Below are 15,592 nucleotides of genomic sequence, written 5' to 3'. Positions count from 1 at the left end.
ACGGGGTTTCATGATATGGAGCTCGACATAGCTGGACCCGAAGATGAGAGGACACTCGGAGAAGTACTGGGTGGAGTCATCCTATGGGACAAGAACTACATCAAGCTTCCAGGCTCGGCCCCAAGGACAACACCGCCTCCGAGTCGTCGCAGGTCACCTACACCTTCATTACCTCCAAGCCCTCCACATGACGTCGGCCAGCACAACACGAGTCCATCTCGATCACCGCCGCCGGACTTGGGTCGTCCGTCACTGCCGCCGCCCGCTCCGGATACTAAGCGGGAGCGTGCCACGAAGAATGCTCCGCCGACGATTTCTAAGCGACGGAGCCCCCCAAAGCGCAAACGGTCGCCCCTCCCAAAGGTACCTCATGCTAATCTTCCTATCAGACCTTATGATCGTACCCCCGAGGAAAACGCCAGGATAGCAAAGGAACATCATGATGCGCAGATGAAAAAGAAGGAACCCGAGCCCAGCCTGGAATACACCGAGAAGCAAATAGCATATGCAAAATACTTCACGACCCTTCCATCACAGTATGACTTACACCATAAGCCTGATGACTATACACGCACATTGCAGAAGGAAGTGAAAAAGAGAAGATCATGTGCAAGTGCAAGTGGGAGCAAATCAAGTTCAACTACAAGCAAGAAAAAATTAGACGTTCCTCAGCTTGGACAACATGCCAAACAGTCGATCACACCCCTCAAGGTGTTAACCGAGAATGTTCCCCCTCCGGTGCAGGGGCAAGCTTTTGAAATAGCAAAGAAGTGGGCGGCTGAATGGGGTGTCTCGGTTGAAGATGTTCTGGCTTCCCAAGACGACAGGTTACCTAAGGCTGTGGTAGCCCCTAAGCCACAGTTTGTCATGAGAGAGCCTTTGGACAGCAAAGATGATCTTCCAACAAATATGCGTTACTTGCATACATGGTACTTAAGTGAATCAAAGAATGGGAGAACGATGATCGTGGTGAGTGTCCCACGGGAGTACTACGGCCGCCCCGAAGAAATCCATATCGACTTTGATGAACTATTCCAGATGTACAATGGCGACGCCCTCGACAAATCGCTTATGAGTTGCTATTGTCTGTAAGTTTTTCAATTCGTTGTCTACATATAACTTGTTTAGTTATTTCAATTCATTGTCTATATATAACTTGTACTCTATTATGCAAAATGAAGATTCTGGATTGTAAAAGTAAGAACATCCTAAATATTGGGTTTATCAGTTAGCATCACTACGAGGCGTTCACGTGGAGCACCTTTAGTCCCGGTTTGTAACAGGCCGGGACTAAAGGTTAGGCCTTTAGTCCCGCCCCTTTAGTCCCGGTTGGTGAACCGGGACTAAAGACCCTTACGGGCCGGGGCTAAAGGCCCCGTTCCCACTAGTGAAAATTACTGCCACCTACGCCTTTTGCTATTTATCAAGAAAAAAAAGGGTAAGACATTGTTGTGTCTGAACAAGCTCAGCAACAAACCTGGCCAGGGCACACGTGTGAAGTACTGAAGTCTCCTCTCCACCACATTCGAATGGCCTGCAACATGCATCACTCGCCAAAACTCCGGCATCCCTACACGCCAGCAACCCATCGACCAATGGATCCTCCATACTTCATATATCCACTGCACCTTGTTAGATAAAATGAGACCAACAAGACACGAGATACACGGATTTTTACGTATAAATTCTTGCGGGAGAAACTACGGACGCACGAAGACGTAATTCACTATGAGAAGGAGTATTACAAGCACGAGACGACATGTCGTTTTTAGATGCGACTACATGAAATATATATAAGGAACAATATATGAGAGTCTTTAAAGGACAAGGAAACGAGTTGTATTAACCAAGTTTTTCACTTATAATATCAGAAATTCCATATGAGAGTCTAAGCTGATGCTTTCTCAAAAAAGAATCTGTCCTAACCAAGTCAAAAAATATGAGAAGCATTAGAATGCAGTGGAATATACTCCCTCCGTTCCAAAAAATTTGTCTTAGTTTTATCTAGAAATGGATGTATCTAAAAACTAATACATGATAAGATACATTCATATCTGGACAAATCAAAGACAAGAATTTTGGGACGAGGGAGTAGTAGAGTTCGTGGTATGGGTATTGTCTTTCCGTATCTACATCCACCTTACCCGCAAACATGTATACTACTGCACATTGTCAAGTATGTCTTATGTGTCATTGACTAGATTAAGATTTATTTTCCCTAAGGATGCATTTGGTTGCTTGTTTCTTTAAGAAACACCAACTTTATTGATTAGGGATAACATTTAGATCGTCAATGAGAAAAGGTACAATATTATCTATAGGCTCCTCAAATCGATCTCTTGTCACGGAAAATTTTGCTAGTCTAGCATGGAATTAGATGGGCTTGCATGAAAGCTGGTAGAAGTGGATAGAAGGATTTTTCACCTTTTTTAGCTGTTTGATAGTAAACGTGGCTGCAAGTTCTGACCAGCATGATGTTCAAAGCACCTTAAAACCTAACTCAATAGGAACGCCGTAATCGGTTGTTTCTCCTCATGCAGGCACATATGCAACACGAGGCGGGAAAGATTATCTGACACTTGCATGTATGTGTCACACCATATGCGCCACGCGGCATACACTAGTGGAAAACGGGCCTTTGACCTGGACCCTTTAGTCCCGGCCTCCATCTGGGTCGGGACTAAAGACCCGACCACGTCGCCCCAAAATCGCAATGCCGTCCACGAGGCTTTGGTCCCGGCCCGTAAGAAGCCTTTAGTCCCGGTTTGGACAAAAACCGGGACTAAAGGGCTACGCGGTGTGCAGCCCGCATGTGCGCCACCTTTAGTCTCGGTTTCTGTCTCAAACCGGGACTAAAGTCCTTCGCCTATATATATTGGCCACAGCCCCCCTCTCCCCTCTTCCTTGCATTTTTCTTGGATGGAAGAGTGTGGGTGTGTGCTAGCTCTCCATTTTTCTTGGATGCACTAGAGGTGTTTGTTGAAATGTGTGTTAGAGCGATGCCGCTTCAGTTCACCGAACACAACTACGATATGAGATGCCCGAGACACGCTTAAACCTCTTCATCTTTATTTCTACTTATTCTAAAAGGTTAGCGACTATATTTCCTCGTTTAGACCATGCGGTACTAATTTTTAGGATCGTGATTGTATTTGATATACTGTCGTATAACGCAGATGAGCCATCCATGGATGTACGGTGATCGACGCACAACCGCTTACAGAGAAGGCGTGCATTCTTTTCGAGATGCAGCCGATGGGAACAAGCATGGTGGTGGCTATATGTTTTGTCCATGTGTTGAATGTCGGAATGAGAAGGATTACACTTCCTCACGAGTCATTCAGAGCCACCTGCTTCGGTCCGGTTTTATGTCGGGCTATAATGTTTGGACCAAGCACGGAGAAAGAGGGGTTATGATGGAAGACGACGATGAAGAAGAAGAGAACGATGGTGACAACTACCGATTTATGTTCCCTGATCAGTATGCTGATACCGCAATGGAAGACAATGAAGAAGAAGATCAGGATGAAGAACGGGAACCAGATGAGCCCGCTGATGATCTTGGCCGGGTCATTTCTGATGCACGGCGAGGTTGCGACACAGAAAAGGAGAGGTTGCAGTTCGAGCAGATGTTACAGGACCACAACAAATTGTCGTACCCAACTTGTGAAGATGGCCAGAAGAAGCTAGGTAGCACACTGGAATTGCTGAAGTGGAAGGCAGAGACCGGTGTGACTGAATCGTCATTCGAAAAGTTGCTGGTACTGATGAAGAAGATGCTTCCAAGAAAGAACGAATTGCCCGCCAGCACGTACGAAGCAAAGAAGCTTGTCTGCCCTCTAGGATTAGACGTGTAGAAGATAAATGCATGCCCTAATGACTGCATCCTCTACCGCGGTGAGAAGTACGAGAATATGGATAAATGCCCGGTATGCACTGCATTGCGGTATAAGATCAGAAAAGATGACCCTGGTGATATTGAGGGCGAGCCACCCAGGAAGAGGGTTCCTGCCAAGGTGATGTGGTATGCTCCTATAATACCACAGTTGAATTGTCTGTTCAGAAATAAAGATCATGTGAAGTTGTTGCGATGGCACATGGAAGATCGTATGAAAGACGATAAGTTGAGGCACCCCGCTGATGGTCGGCAGTGGAGAAAAATCGAGAGAGAGTTCCCGAGATTTGCAGGTGACGCAAGGAACTTATGGTTTGGTCTGAGTACAGATGGCATGAATCCTTTTGGGGAGCAGAGTTGCAGTCACAGCACCTGGCCCGTTACTCTATGTATCTACAACCTTCCTCCTTGGTTGTGCATGAAGCGGAAGTTCATTATGATGCCAGTGCTTATCCAAGGTCCAAAGCAACCCGGCAACGATATTGATGTGTACCTAAGGCCATTAGTTGATGAACTTTTACAGCTGTGGGCTGAACCAGGTGTACGTGTGTGGGACGAGCACAAACAAGAGGAATTTGACCTTCGAGCGTTGCTTTTCATAACCATCAATAATTGGCCTGCTCTTAGTAACATTTCAGGACAGTCAAACAAGGGATACAATGCATGCACGCACTGTTTGGATCAGACAGAAAGTATATATCTGGACAAATGTAGGAAGAATGTGTACCCGTACAATCGTCGTTTTCTTCCGCCAAAGCATCCCTTAAAGAAAAAAGGCAAGCATTTCAATGGCAAGGCAAAACCCCGGGGAAAGCCTGTCATCCGTACTGGTGCTGAAGTATTTGATATGGTCAAAGATTTAAAAGTAATCTTTGGAAAGGGTCCTGGCAGCCAACCTGTTCCTAACGGCCCTCATAAGCGCGTACCCATGTGGAAGAAGAAATCTATATTTTGGGAGCTACCCTAATGGAAAGTCCATGAGGTCCGCTCGGCAATCGACGTGATGCACCTGACGAAGAATCTCTGCGTGAATATTCTAGGCTTCCTGGGCTTGTATGGGAAGTCAAAAGATACATCGGAAGCACGGGAGGACCAGGAACGTCATAAAGGAAGAGATGACATGCATCCAGGGTAGTTTCAAGGGCGTGCCAGCTATGCTCTTACTAAGGAAGAGAAGGAAATCTTCTTTGAAGTCCTTTTCAGTATCAAGGTCCCTACTGGCTTCTCGTCGAATATAAAGGGAATCGTAAATATGAAAGACAAAAAATTCCAAAACCTAAAGTCTCAAGACTGCCACGTGCTTATGACGCAATTGCTTCCGGTTGCATTGAGGGGAATTCTACCGGAAAATGTTCGCCTGACAATTGTGAAGGTATGTGCATTCCTCAATGCAATTTCTCAGAAGGTAATCGATCGAGAAAGTCTATCAGGGTTACAGATTGATGTGGCCCAATGTCTGGTCAGCTTTGAGTTGTTGTTCCCGCCATCCTTCTTCAATATAATGACACACCTCCTAGTTCACCTAGTCGAAGAGATTAGAATTCTCGGTCATGTGTTTCTACACAATATGTTCCCCTTCGAGAGGTTCATGGGAGTCTTAAAGAAATATGTTCGTAACCGTACTAGGCCAGAAGGAAACATCTCCAAGGGCTATGGAACAGAGGAGGTCATTGAGTTTTGTGTGGACTTTCTTCCTGACCTTAAGCCGATTGGTGTTCCTGAATCTCGGTATGAGGGTAGGCTGACAGGAAAAGGCACACTAGGAAGGAAAGCAAAAGTATGTATGGACGGGCATTCTTTCTCTCAAGCACACTACACAGTTCTACACAATTCCACCGTGGTGGCTCCGTATATCGTGAGACACAAGACTATTCTACGCTCCGAAAACCCGGGGAAGGCTGACCCTTGGATTAAAGGGGAACACGAGAAGACTTTTGGCAGTTGGTTGCAGACACATCTCATGAATGACGACACCGTTGGAGATCAGCTGTATTGTTTGGCCAGGCCACCATCTTCGACTATATGTACTTTCCAAGGGTATGAGATAAATGGGAATACATTTTACACGGTTGCCCAAGATAAAAAGAGCACCAACCAAAATAGTGGTGTCCGCTTTGATGCAACAGACGAGAATGGGCACTGTTTGGAAACATATTACGGGTACATAGAGGAGATATGGGAACTTGACTATGGACCTACTTTTAAGATCCCTTTGTTTCGGTGCAAATGGGTGAAGCTGACAGGAGGCGGGGTAGTTGTAGACCAAAAGTACGGCATGACAACAGTGGATCTCAACAATCTTGCGTACCTGGACGAACCATTTGTCCTAGCCAATGATGTCGCTCAGGTTTTCTATGTGAAGGACATGTCTACAAAAACGAGAAAAAGAAATCAGCAAAAGAAGATATCGTCCGATGAGCCAAAATGCCACATAGTTCTGTCAGGGAAAAGAAACATCGTGGGAGTAGATGACAAGACACACATGTGAGTAGATTATAATAAGTTTTATGAAATTCTGCCCTTCAAAGTGAAAACTGACCCAAGCATCCTACTGAATGATGAAGATTCTCCATGGCTACGACCCAGAAGAAAACGTAAATAATAGATAGGAATATTGGTGCAATAATGTAATAATGTATTAAACCTTTTATGTAATGCATGTATGGAATGTACTAAACCTTTTAGTTTTGAATTATTTATTCAATTTCAAACACTTTTTATTATCATAGTTTTGTCAAATTCTCAAATATGCAAAAACAATTTTAATAAACATAGTATTTAATTGAAAATAACAAAATAGTTAATAGTTTGGATAGTTAAAATAATTAATTTTGAAAATAGAAAATAGTTTTGAATTATTTATTCAATTTCAAACACTTTTTATTTTCATAGTTTTGTCAAATTCTCAAATATGCAAAAATAATTTTTAATAAACATAGTTTTTAATTGAAAATAACAAAATAGTTAATAGTTTGGATAGTCAAAATAATAAATTTTGAAAATAGAAAATAGTTTTGAATTATTTATTCAATTTCATACACTTTTCATTATCATAGTTTTGTCAAATTCTCAAATATGCAAAAAGAATTTTAATAAACATAGTTTTTAATTAAAAATAACAAAATAGTTAATAGTTTGGATAGTCAAAATAATTAATTTTGAAAATAGAAAATAGTTTTGAATTATTTATTCAATTTCAAACACTTTTCATTATCATAGTTTTGTCAAATTCTCAAATATGCAAACAGATAACTATTTATATTCTCAAATATGCAAAAACAAATAAAATAAGAAAACAGAAAATAGGCCTTTAGTCCCGGCCCTTACCACATACCGGGACTAAAGGACCGAAGCAACCCTGCGACGACATTGATGTGTACCTAAGGCCATTAGTTGATGAACTTTTGCAGTTGTGGGCCCACCAGGTGTACGTGTGTGGGATGAGCACAAAGAACAGGAATTTGACCTATGAGCATTGTTGTTCGTAACCATCAATGATTGTCCTGCTCTTAGTAACATTTTAGGACAATCAAACAAGGGATAGAATGCATGCACGCACTGTTTAGATAAGACTAAAGGTACATATTTGGGAAAATCTAAGAAGGTTGTCTACCTAGTGTATCGTCAATTTCTTCCGACCAATCATACCGTAAGAAAGAAAGGCAAGCATTTCAACGGTGAGGCAGATCACCGGAAGAAGCCTAACCTCCCTACTTGTGATGAGTTATTGGCTATGGTCAAGGATTTGGATCAAATAGTAATCTTTGGAAAGGGTCCTCGCGGTCAATCTGTTCCGAAAGACGACGTTACCGGACACGTGCCCATGTGGAAAAAGAAATCTTTATTTTGGGAGCTACCCTATTGGAAACACCTAGAGGTCCGGTCTTCAAACGACGTGATGCACGTGACAAAGAATCTTTGTGTGAACCTGCTAGGCTTCCTGGGAGTGTATGGAAAGACAAAAGATACAACAGAAGCACGGAAGGAGCACCAACGTATGAAAGACCCATACGACAAGAAGACTGATAAAGTGCGTCAATACTTAAGCAGCTACACTCTTACCAAAGCAGAGAAGGAAATCTTTTTTGAATGCCTGAGAAGTATGAAGGTCCCCGCTGGCTTCTCGTCTAATATAAAGGGAATAATAAATATGGCAGAGAAAAAATTCCAGAACCTGAAGTCTCATGATTGCCACGTGATTATGACGCAGTTGCTTCTGGTTGCATTGAGCGGCTTCTATCGGAAAATGTTCAATTACCCATTGTGAAGCTATGTGCATTCCTCAATGCAATATCTCACAAGGTAATCGATCGAGAACTTTATGTGATGTGTACTAATGTATTAAACTTTATGTGATGTGTATTACGAAGTGCATCCAGTTTTTGCCATAACCCTCTCAACTTTTTAGCTCATGCTATGTGTGTAAAATGATGATTCCATGCCAGGTTTCAACATTTTCAGAGTTCATTCGTAGTGCTTTTCAATTTCAGGGTCAACTAGCTCAACAAAAATAAGTAAATGCACGAAAAATACCAAATGAAGTAAGAAATTATTGAAAATTTGTGATGTGCCTTTGAGTGGTGCATTTTGAACACACAAAAAGTATGGAGTTTAAATAAGTTCAAAAAAATGAAATCCCTTTGTAAGAGATGAGTTCTCGTTCGAAACCCTGATACTTCGAGAGAGATTGTCCGTTTTGTACACGAAGTGCATCCAGTTTTTGTCGTAGCCCTCTCAACTTTTAACACATGCTATGTGAGTGAAATGATGATAGCATGCCAATTTTCAACATTTTCAAAGTTCATTTGTAGTGCTTTTTAATTTTAGGGTTAACTAGCCCAAAAAACAAAAGTAAATGCACGAAAAATACCAAATTAAGTCAGAAATTGTTGAAAATTTGTGATGTGCCTTTGAATGGTGCATTTTAAACACACAAAAAGTATGGAGTTCAAATAAGTTCAAAAAATGAAATCCCTTTGTAATAGATGAGTTCTCGTTCGAAACCCTCATACTTTGAGAGAGATTGTCTGTTTTCTACACAAAGTGCATCCAGTTTTTGTCGTAACCCTCTCCACTTTTTAGCACATGCTATGTGGGTGAAATGATGATACCATGCCAACTTTCAACATTTTCAGAGTTCATTTGTAGTGCTTTTCAATTTTAGGGTCAACTAGCTCAAAAAAATAAGTAAATGCACGAAAAATACCAAATGAAGTCAGAAATTGTTGAAATTTTGTGATGTGCCTTTGAATGGTGCATTTTGAACACACAAAAAGTATGGAGATCAAATAAGTTCAAAAAAATGAAATCCCTTTGTAACAGATGAGTTCGTTCGAAACGTTGATACATCAAGAGAGATTGTCCGTTTTGTACACGAAGTGTATCCTGTTTTTGCCGTAACCCTCTCAACTTCTTAGCACATGCTATGTGCGTGAAATGATGATACCATGCCAACTTTAAACACAGAGTTCATTTGTAGTGCTTTTCAATTTTAGGGTCAACTAGCTCAAAAAAAAGTAAGTGCATGAAAAATACCAAATGAAGTCAGAAATTGTTGAAATTTTGTAATGTGCGTTTGAATGATGCATTTTGAACACACAAAAAGTATGGAGTTCAAATAAGTTCAAAAAAATGAAATCACTTTGTAACAGATGAGTTCTTGTTCGAAACCATGATACTTCGAGAGATATTGTCCGTTTTGTACACGAAGTGTATCCAATTTTTGCCGTAACCCTCTCAACCTTTTAGCACATGCTATGTGGGTGAAATGATGATACCATGCCAACTTTCAACATTTTCAGAGTTCATTTGTAGTGTTTTTTCATTTCAGGGTCAACTAGCTCAAAAAAATAAGTAAATGCACGAAAAATATCAAATGAAGTCAGAAATTTCATAAAGTTTTTTTGTTAAAATATTTAATAGAAAACAAAAAAAGATTCAACTAAAAAGAATCAACTAAAACACTAACTAAAATGAATGAATTAAAAATAATTTACTAAAAATTTCAAAGTGCTTATTTGTTAGAAAGAATCAAGTAAAACATTAACTAAAAAGAAACAAAAAAGATCAACTCAATAGAAAACTAAAATAGAAAACAAAAAAAGATCAACTCAATAGAATCCTATTGGGCCAGGATGAAGGCACGCGGGCCCAATAGGCCCAACAGGCAGCGAGATGAGAGTTAGGCCCACAAGCCTTCAATAGAGTGAAGCTCAATTGAGCAAGGCGCGACAGTGCTTATAAAGCACTGCCAGCGCCCCTCGCTAGGCGAGGTGGGACTAAAGGTTGCCCTACGTCACCCCGGAGCCAGCCCAGATCTTTAGTCCCGGTTCGGGGCTCGAACCGGGACTAAAGACCGCCTTTAGTCCTGGGTGGAGCCACGACCTGGGACTAAAGCCCCTCGTTTCCCGCCTCCACGCCTGCCGAAAAGGGGTCTTTAGCCCCGGGTCGTGGCTAGACCCGGGACTAAAGGGTGTCTTTAGTCCCGGTTCTAGCCAAGACCTCGGACTAAAGGTCCTCCTATATAAAACGACACTTCGAAGTTTCCAACCCCTCTCCTCTCGCTCTCGCCTATGCACCGGACGACGACGCGATCGACGTCGCCAGGCTGCCGGACCTCCGCCTCGCTCTCGCCGTTGCCGACACCCGCCGTCCTCCTTGCCCGCATGTCCCTGCACGCGTCCTCGACCCCCCCTGCTCCAAGCACCGCCGGTCGACCCCCTCCCCTCCCACTCCAGTAAGCCCCCCGCCCCCTCCTCCCCATGCCTCGGTACCTCGCTTCGGATGCCCACACCCCCTCCTCCCCATGCTATGGTGTATCTAGAGACCAGGAGAAGAATAGGAGGAGAAGTAGAAGAAGAGGAGGAGGAGAAGTAGAAGAAGAGGAGGAGGAGTAGAAGAAGAGGAGAAGAAAAGGAAGAAGAAGAGGAGGAGAAGAAGATTTTTTTTGGTCATTTAATTCCTATTGTTATTAGGTTTATGCTAGATTATTAGGGTAAGTAATATTTAGAATTAGGTTAGGATTACAAGAAGAAGAAAGATGAACAAAAATAAGAAAATAAGATTAGGAAAAAGGAAAATAAGAAGAGGAGGAGAAGAAAAGGAGAATAAGAAGAGGAGGAGAGGAGAAGAAGAGGAAAAATAGAAGAAGAGGAGAAGTAGAAGAAGAGAAGTTGAAGAAAAATAGGAGAAGAAGAAGCTGAGAAGAAAATAAGAAATAAGAAGAAGAAGAAGAAGAAGAAGAAGATAAGAAAAGGAAGAAGAAGAACAGGAGAAGAAGAAATAGGTTAGCTAGTGTGCTAGGTTAAATCTGTTTATTTTTATTTTTTGTCATTTGTTGCTATTGGTATTAATTTTGCTTGCTAAGTTTTTGTTAATTCATCACATATTATTTTGTGTTAATTAAGTACTTTGTTCAGTAATGTTGGTTGTTTCTGCCATGGTCATGCAAATTAAAAATATCCTCAGTTTTCCCGAATGTCCGAGTGGCCTATGTTTTGCCGGAATGTTGATTTATTTCTGTTCCAGAAAATTTTAGGTGCTCCATATGTCCATTTTTAGCAAAGGTCATGCCGAAAATTTCAATGAATTTCGGCATGACTTGTGCTAGAAACTAGGACATATCGAGTGCCCGGGAATTGCTGAAAAGGGGAATGAATCAACATTCCGACCAAATGTAGTCCCCCTTTTATTATTTATGTTATTCGGCCTATAAATAAAATATTATACTTAAATACTCGTAGAAAACTAATATGTCTAGCCACGACGAAGCCGGGTGTTCTGGTCGCCATGAAGAAGACCAGTTTGATAGTTTATTAGTTAACCAAATGTCCGTTTTTTGCAGAACTATGGATCCACATATCAGGAACCTCGAAGAGGAAGAACTTCTCGAAGATATAATCAAAGACGACCCCGACGTTGAACCAGCTGAATCTCCGTCGTCATATCTAAACCTCTTCGAAGATGGAATGGAGGTCGACCGACACGAAGATGAAGCCGATGGGGCAGGAGATAGCTCCAATGAAGGAGAAGGTGATAGCTCCACTGATGGAGAAGCCGGCGGAGAAATAATAAAGTCCGACGAGGTATACATATGAAGTTCGACAATCACTTGTAATATGTGAAAAATATTGGAGATAGCTCTATATTGTATACATATACATTCATTTGACGAATGTTTCTCCCTCTTAGGCCTCCACATCGAGCAAAGCTACGAAACGAGGCCCGACTAAAAAGTTGGATGCACGGACGCATTACACCTTTGAGGTGATATTGCCTACGGGCGAACCCAAGCTTCCTAAGAATGGTGCTGACACATTCAAGAAGCAATGCGGAGTTCTCGTTAGGGATCACGTCCCGATCAGCGTTCGGGAGTGGAACAAGCGCAAAGGGGCAGCCGATAGTGACTATGTCGCCGAAAGGTACAAAGATAATCTTTGGAATGATCTCATGTCACATTTTAACCTGCCAGAATGTGAGAATGAAGACGCCGCAAAAATTCTGAGGGCCAAAGTCAAGCAATGGACTCTAAAGAAGATGGCCGAACTGTTCCGTAGCTGGAAGAAGAAGCTATGGAAAAACTATCGGAAGACAAAGAAAGTGCAAGTATTCTAGGGGTATCTAGCCAAGCAGGCGAATCACTGGAAGGCATTTCAAGAGTACAAGGAGTGAGAAGATGCCAAGGCATTATCAGAAAAAAACAAGAAAAATGCCGACAAGAAGAAATATCACCACACGCTGGGGCCAGGGGGCTATGAGACTCCCATCCCAAAGTGGGATAAGAAAGAGCAAGATCTGCTAGCTAAATGCATCATACCTGAACCCATCCGTGATGAGTGGGAATTGAGAGCAAGAAATTGGTTCCTTGCGCATGGTGGTTCGTACGACGAAGAAACAGGGGACCTCATCTGTAGTGACGATCTTAGGATACCCAGGGAGAATTGGAAAAAGATAGTGAAAGAAATTAAGGAGGGAAAAAGACAGTTCACTGTAGATAGAGAGAAAGATTTGCTCACACTCGTCCTCGGCAATGACGAACATGGAGGACGAACGCGAGGCTTCGGTCCTTCTTACCCGTGGTGGCTTGGGTTCGCCAGAGACCAAGACACTTACAGAAGCTGAGCGAGAGCAAAGAAGCGACAGCAGGATGAGGAGAATGACAAGTTCAACCAGTTGCTTGCCAGGCTTAACGAGCAACAGAAGCAGATTGATGAGCTTAGAGGAGTAGCGCGCCAGGAAGATCCTGCACTCGATATTACCGGCGCCCCATCTAAGCGGAAAAGCAGCGTGGCTGAATCTGAGGCCCCGCCCGACGATGCACGAAGAATGATAGAGGGCGGTCCCGGCTACCCCGTGGATGGAATCAAGGAGTCAACATCATGTGAACTCCATCAGAAATTCAAGAACATATCCATGAAGGTGGCCGTCGGACAAGCTTTACCTTCTGGCCCTGATGCACGCTGGCATGGCCGTGAGATTCCAGCTGGCTTTGCTAAAGTCGGGGTGGATGAAATCATGGCGGGGTTTCATGATATGGAGCTCGACATAGCTGGACCCGAAGATGAGAGGACACTCGGAGAAGTACTGGGTGGAGTCATCCTATGGGACAAGAACTACATCAAGCTTCCAGGCTCGGCCCTAAGGACAACACCGCCTCCGAGTCGTCGCAGGTCACCTACACCTCCATCACCTCCAGGCCCTCCACATGACGACGGCCAGCACAACACGAGTCCATCTCGATCACCGCCGCCGGACTTGGGTCGTCCGTCTCCGTCGCCGCCTGCTAAGGATACTAAGCGGAAGCGTGCCAGCAAGAACGCTCCGTCGATGAGTTCTAAGCGACGGAGCTCCCCAAAGCGCAAACTGTTGCCCCTCCCAAAGGTACCTCATGCTAATCTTCCTATCAGACCTTATGATCGTACCGACGAGGAAAACGTCAGGATAGCAAAGGAACATTATGATGCGCAGATGAAAAAGAAGGAACCCGAGCCCCGCTCGGAATACACTGAGAAGCAAATAGCATATGAAAAATACTTCACGACCCTTCCATCACAGTATGACTTACACCATAAGCCTGATGACTATACACGCACATTGCAGAAGGAAGGGAAAAAGAGCAGATCACGTGCAAGTGCAAGTGGGAGAAAATCAAGTTCAACTACAAGCAAAAAAAGATCAGACGTTCCTCAGCTTGGACAACAGGCCAAACAGTCGATCCCACCCCTCAGGATGTTACCCGAGAATGTTCCCTCTCTGGTGCAGGGCCAAGATTTGGAATTAGCAAAGAAGTGGGCGGATGAATGGGGTATCCCGGTTGAAGACGTTCTGGCTTCCCAAGACGACAGGTTACCCAAGGCTGTGGTAGCCCCTAAGCCACAGTTTGTCATGGGAGCGCCTTTGGTCAGCAAAGATAAGTTTGATGATCTCCCAACAAATATGCGTTACTTGCATACATGGTACTTAAGTGAATCAAATAATGGGAGAACGATGATCGTGGCGCGTGTCCCACGGGAGTACTACGGCCGCCCCGAAGAAATCCATATCGACTTTGATGAACTCTTCCAGATGTACAATGCCGACGCCCTCGACAAATCGCTTATGAGTTGCTATTATCTGTAAGTTTTTCAATTTGTTGTCTACATATAACTTGTTTAGTTATTTCAATTCATTGTCTACATATAACTTGTACTCTATTATGCAGAATGAAGATTCTGGAATGTAAAAGTAGGAACATCCTAAATATTGGGTTTATTGACCCAGATAAAATACATATAGCGACTAACTGATAAACCCAAGGAGACGGAGGAAAACCTTCAAAGGTTTCTAACAGATCAAAATTTCTGTGACCACATACTGTTTCCATACAACTTCAAGTGAGGGTCTTTACTCTGTTGTGTCCATTCACTTATAAGTGTAATTGATAAGTTACTGACACACACACACACACACACATATATATACATGTGCAGCTACCATTGGATTCTGTTGGACATTCAAATTGATAAGGGAAGAGTTGATGCCTTCGACCCATTATCGAAACCCTTGAAACAGTTCCAAAGCCTGCAGGACATGCTCCAAGGGTAATTTCAATCATTCTTGCGCTCTATCGGTCTCTTTCGATGATTTTCTGATATATCAATTAATTAAAAACTTAGCAAATCATTTTCCTTGTCGGGCAGGGTTTGGAAGCGGTTCAAGTGCGTGACTCCCGGTATCGAGCATGAGAAGCTAACCTTTAGAGCGGCCCAGGTAAGTAGTTGTATGATATACTTCTATTTTCAATACATTTATGATGCTAGATTATTATTTTGATTATATATATTCTATTCTCGTAGAGTGCGACCAGCAGCCACGGGGGACGCATCTATGCGGATACTATGTTTGCGAGACCATTCGCACGTTTACCTCTGAGCACAAGGATTACAGATACGACATAAGCAATGAACATTCACACCTATATTTTTACCCGTCATTCTTTGTTATCATGATTGATATTCATATTCATCTCCTCTTCTTATATAGTACACGGCCATGAGGGAGAAGTACCTACCAGAGCAACGCGCGACTGCTGTTGCAGAGGAGCTTGCGACCTTTCTTAGGACGGAAGCTATAGATGACAAAGGACGATTTAGTGTAGCTAGGGGCCATTACTGATGTTGGTCCATGTAATCGAATAGACGGGCTCTAGTCCCGATAATT

This window comes from Hordeum vulgare, chromosome 6H (assembly GCF_904849725.1).
Source record: "Hordeum vulgare subsp. vulgare chromosome 6H, MorexV3_pseudomolecules_assembly, whole genome shotgun sequence".
Classification (NCBI taxonomy): Eukaryota; Viridiplantae; Streptophyta; class Magnoliopsida; order Poales; family Poaceae; genus Hordeum; species Hordeum vulgare.
This window is presented reverse-complemented; position numbering follows the sequence as displayed.